General features: G+C 34.2%; 1 pseudogene; it reads right to left on the reverse strand.

Moving 5' to 3' along the window:
* Positions 1–5,361: 5,361 nt before the first annotated feature.
* On the reverse strand, positions 5,362–5,693 carry LOC130018177 (DNA-directed RNA polymerases I, II, and III subunit RPABC4-like; annotated as a pseudogene).
* Positions 5,694–5,901: the final 208 nt, after the last annotated feature.

Here is a 5,901-nt window from a genome sequence, read left to right on the forward strand (position 1 = left end):
GAGGAAAGTAAAAACAGCTTCAGTACTTATGTCCTTGAGTAAAAGATAGCTCATCTCTGATTTTTTAAGTTTATTTTGACATATATATGTAAAACTATTGCCAGTATCTTATAGTTTTTGTCAGTAAAAAATTCTTATTTTCTTATTTCATAAATCACAAACTTGTAGCCTATAATATCCCATACAATAAATGGCAGAAATTGAAGTAAAAATTTTGCTATTTTTTTAGGTACTTTATGTCATATGATCTGACATATATTATGATACACTGTAAAAGTGTATGCACTGTGCTCTTTGCATTTTGATTTCCAGAAATTGAGACCATCAGTGTTGAATTATTATTTAAAAATTATCAATAATAAATCCCTGTAAATGAATGGAATGGCTCTATAAAATATAATGCCTAGAGGGGCTGAGGCAATAGCACAGCGGGTAGGGCATTTGCCTTGCAAGCAGCGACCTGGGTTCGATTCCCAGCATCCCATATGGTCCCCTGAGTCCACCAGGAGTAATTCCTAAGTGCATGAGCCAGGAGTAACTGCTGTGCATTGTCGGGTCTGATCCAAAAAGCAAAAAAAAAAAAAAAAAAAAAAGCTTTATCATCTAGCAAAAGTCCAAATATCGTGAAACATATTTCACATGACAAATTAAAATAGTCATTACTAAATATTCAATATTAGCTTTTAAATTTAAATTTTCTTCGCACATGGCAAAAAATAAGTGCTATATAATATTAGCAAAATAATGGCTTACGGTTTTACCAAGTTGAATGTTTATGTTCAATTTTTAAATAAACTTAATTTTAGGATAGGCTTATCAGAGGCATCCTCCTTCCACTTCTCAGGAACTTGTTACTTTAATGCATTGTAACTTACTAGTTACTCATTGATAGTGTTCATTTTCTTAAGGAGGTAAAGCTTTCCATTGCCTAAGTGAATAGGCCCAAGACTCACAAGGCCAACTAGGACTTCTAGTTGAGGGGAATTATTTTTCCATTCCCTAGAATGAAGATCTCTAGACTAGTAGAACTTATGAAAATGGACATGGAAGAAAAAAATAATAAATCATTAGTTTCCCACTTTCACAAATTTTTCTTCCATCATATTCAGTGGTTACACATTTCCACATGACTATTTAAATGTGAAATGTTCTGTTGATTTGCACCAGAGGAGTAGATCTATATGATCACTACGAGAGAATAGGCTGGCAGTATCAGTGAAGACTTAAAAACTTGCACATATGTTTCTGAAATCGCTGATCGCTGTCTGAAGCATTAATCTTCTTTTTTTCTTTTTTTTTTTTTCACTTAAAACAGGACAGTTCTTCAACTTGAGTTACTTCGATCAAGATAGGGGAACACAAAAAGATACCAAATCTAACCTACAATGATAAAAATGGTGTTGGGGATTGCTGAAGAAATGCACGTCCGGTCACAATTTTAGAATTCAATTGCTAATCTTGGATTTGTCGTTCTTCAACATCATTTTTATGGCTGGCCGAGATCTTTCTGAGGATGGACCAAATGTTCAGCATGTCAATGGGGTTTGATTGTGATTCGCAGGAAAAGATAAGAGAGAGAAGCAAAAACTAAAGGGGTGGCTAGAACAGAGTTACCCAGCTCTCTGGTGTAGAAGTACACATCCGTTATTAATTTGGGCTTTGGGTGGATGAAGTCAGCGTGGTTCATGTTCCCTGAACAGATATTTGGGAACAGAACTCTAAATGATGATCAAAAGCTGCACCCCGATGTTACCTAGGAACACAAATTGAGCTGTCCTTAGCAGAAAGGAAGTGCAATGTAGAAAACCTAAAGACATTTTTGAAGACCACTGTGGACAACGGAATACTGAAGTGAATGTTCCTGGGAGTCTATTCAGATTGCCTTAAGTGTTTGAGATCCGTAGAAGCAAAACTTGGAATTTCCCATACAGTTTGACTATGCATCACACTCTTGGAACATGAAGTGGTTCTTAAAAAATAAAAAATAAAACTTCAGCTATTTCAAGAGAGTCATTTTGGTGGCAGTGTGTGTTTCTCATAGTGTGATTCACTATAAAGTTTCTTCTCTAGAATAATCTGACTGTTATGTTAACCAAAGGAATGAATGGAATCCTCTGCTTTTCTTAAGGCATAAAACCTCCTATTTTGTCTTTGTTTTAGGAGACTACCTTCCTTCTGTTCTCTACTGTTTCACTGTGAGGACCCATTTTACATATGCATTTCAGCAAAATACACATTTAGGAAGTTACACCAAAATTTCTTGACAGAATTTGACTCTGCACTGCAAACAATTTTCAGTAATTCACTCAGCTACTACCAAACAAAAGCTCATCATATTTTTATTTAAAAAATTACATGTTAAGTCATTTGTTTCTGTTTGGTCACTGCCTTGAAAGTTAAAAAATAAACTTTTATTAAGTAAATGAAAGAATTTTATCTTTTAGTTTTATAATACTGACAAAAATGAAAGATAAAATTTACTATCACTACAGATGATGAAATGGCAAATACAGTTTACCATGATTTTAATATGTCCTCCTTAGCAATGTGTTATTTTGTGTGTGTATATATGTACACATCCAGATGTCTATGGTTTGTTAATATTCTGGTGACTTTTCTATAATGTCTCAGTATATATTACTCCATGAGTTCTTTCTTTCAAGGGATTTTATCTCATTAGTTTCAAGGATTTTCAGGTTCACCGAAGCTGACTTTTTACTACAAGTTTTATGGCTCCAAAAACATTAGAAGAACATCAATGCTTTCCTAAATTGGTTTTTGGAGAAAATGTAATATGTTTGATGAATTAAAATAAAAAGATGGAAACATAACAGCATATTGGATTACTTGTTAATTTTTCTTTCTCAAATGTTTTATATTGAAAGGGATTGATTTGTGGAGTACATTTTCAAACCAATTTCACCTTTGTTTCTAGAAAAACTGCATTTTGTCCTAGAAAGCTATTGACATTTCATCAGAGAAAATAGATTCAGAATTGTTCCCCAGTAAAATCTTTCTTAGAGATAGTTTTCTATCTTTCACCAAAGACAATGCAATTGACCTTGGGTCAGAGGATAAAAAGCAGCCATTATGAAGTGACAGAATAACTGGTTATCTTTCTCTGCTAAGTTTCTGCCATCAACAGTGCTTTGAGTCATGTTTTTACATAGAAAAGGAACTAATCCAATAACCACAACAACTTAAATTGTACAATTTCTCTTTCTTTGTCAATTTAAATAAGTCGGTTGATCAGAAATAAAAGCAGAATTCCAACACCTCCCGAGATCATAAACATAAAAGAAATAGGACTTTAAAATATCCTGCCACCTAAAATGTCACAAGTCTGTTTCATATGCCTCAAATTGTTTATCACTACTCTTGTCCTTTTAAGATTAGGGAACCAAAGGCAATTTAAATTATAATACTTTCACAGTATCAATTCAATATAGATTCATAATTCTATTTTCAAAATAATTTTTAAATCATCTTTTAAATGAAAAATAGCTGTCCTTAATTGATCATTTAATTCTTTCAAAAAAAGAAGCTCTTGTAGTTAATACAATACTTACAGTAACATATATTTATGGAGTGATAGCACAGCGGGTAGGGCGTTCGCCTTACAAGCGGCCAACATGGCCGACCCGAGTTCGATTCCTCTGCCCCTCTCGGAGAGCCCGGCAAGCTACCGAGAGTATTGGATATGCCAGACACAGTAACAACAAAGTCTCCAATGGAGACGTTACTGGGCCCGCTCGAGCAAATCGACGATCAACGGGAGGGCCTTTACCTTTACCTTTTAGATTATAAAAATACATTGAGGTCTATTCGTCTTATTTTAAGAAAATATAGATGTCAGATATCTTAAGTCAAAACAGAAGAAAATAAAAGTAAGGAAACTATGAGAGGTAAAGAGCATGATTTTCTTGTTGTAGGCAATCCAATTTGTTAAAATTAAGGATACTATCTCATCTATTAAAGATAGAAATGTAACTTGACATCTGTCTCATCTGTATCACTGATCAAATTCAGCAGGCCACTTCTTTTACTTTTTTTTCTTTTAAATTTATTAAAACACCATGATTACAGGTTATTGAGAGTTGAATTTTAGGCATATAGTGGTCCAGTACCAATACCACTTATTTATTTCAAAGCTTTGCTTTTCTACCATTGCACTGGAGGATTAAAACTATATTTTTACCCCAAAGAGACATCTAGCTATAATTCTACCATACTCATTGCTTTCCTGTTATAATAGCAAATGAAACTTACAGACTTAGTACATCTTAAAAACTTAAATATGACTCAATGTGATCACTATGTTAAAAAGAATTCTAAAATCAGTATTACCTATTTATGTTAGTGTTTTTGCCATGTATTCACTGGTGCTAATAAGCTGGCATTTCCAAGAAGCTGTTTTGTTTTGTTTCTAGATTGGGACCTTCCAAATACTGAGTGGAGGGCCTGGGCCTACTCCCAACAATCCTTGGCCAACCAGGCAGCAATTCAATGTAAGGACATGAGACTGTGATGCTGCAAGTGGAGTGCAGTTCCAGGGAAAGAGGGGCTCAGGGACATACCCAACAACAGATTGAAACCAGGGTTTGCCACATGCAAGGCATGTGCCTTACTCTTTGTACACTTTCCAACCCCATGTTTTCACAGAATATACCATTAAAGTTTTATAGTGTTTTACCATTCCCTACCTCGTGACTGTATTCTGACCTGTGAGATGGCTTACTCTGTGGTGACATGAGGAAAATATGGTCGAATCCAAAGATTCTTATGCTCTAATTGTATACAGTTGAGAATATGTTTTGTTTCATGTCAAAAGAGATATTGCAGACATAATACAGCTAAGGATTTTGAGATGAGGAACTATCCTAGATTATTCAGGAGGAGGCAAAGTATCAAATGTCCCAGTGGACTTCCTATGTCAACTTATCCTAAGTAAACTTGCCTCTATTAATCTCATTTTGTTTTATCAGACCTCTATGAGTTTCTTTTCAAGCATTACCGTAACGAGCTAACCACATTATCAACATATCTATTCAATAAAGAAGAACCTCTGAGAGCGCACAGAGAGGCAAATTGTAATGTCTTACAAAGAAGAAAAGAAAAAACCTGGGTGTGCATGACATACTGCCTGGCAAAATTTCTCTTGAATGGTAGATGCCTCATACATGTCCTTTACAGGAAACAAAAAGAATAAGAAGAAGCCTACTTTACAAGCTCATTAGTGCATAACATCTTAATTTTTTATTAAACAAGCAAAGGACATGTTTTAAAACACAAAACATAATTGACATTTAGAAATTGTTAATTTTTTTCAACAAAAATAATTTCTTTATACAAATTCTTATATCTTAAAGACTACATGGTTTTTATAAGGGAAACAAAACAAAATCATAGGTATAGAGTTCTATTCACAACAGTTAGTATGCTAATCAAACTATATAACACTGAGAAAAAAATTAGCAAATTCAAGTATGTGAAGATATTCCTCTGAATTCCACATTTCACCAAGCATCTAAGACCACCAATCGTTTAGTCGTTTTCTTGTACATAGTTCTCTATCCACATTCTCTGCATCTTATTGGATCCCTGGATTTTATTTCATTTTCTGTATGACATTCTCCACAGATATATATCATTGGTTACTGCTTTGGGGGTTGAACGTCCTTCTGAGTGTCCATTGTTAGCTCCTCCAGATCACGTTGCCTCTGCATCTAAGCTGCAGAGACACTAACACCACTTAGAAGTTGTTAATTTTGAGTGCATCAACTATTTAGCTGGGGAAATATGCATGTTTTTTAACCCAAGAAATATTTTCTTCTATCCATATAACAACAGCAAAGAAAATTAGTGAAATGTTGCTTATATCCCATAACTAAAAAATCTTCA

Source organism: Sorex fumeus, unplaced genomic scaffold (assembly GCF_029834395.1).
Source record: "Sorex fumeus unplaced genomic scaffold, SorFum_2.1 ptg000240l, whole genome shotgun sequence".
In the NCBI taxonomy this organism is placed as follows: Eukaryota; Metazoa; Chordata; class Mammalia; order Eulipotyphla; family Soricidae; genus Sorex; species Sorex fumeus.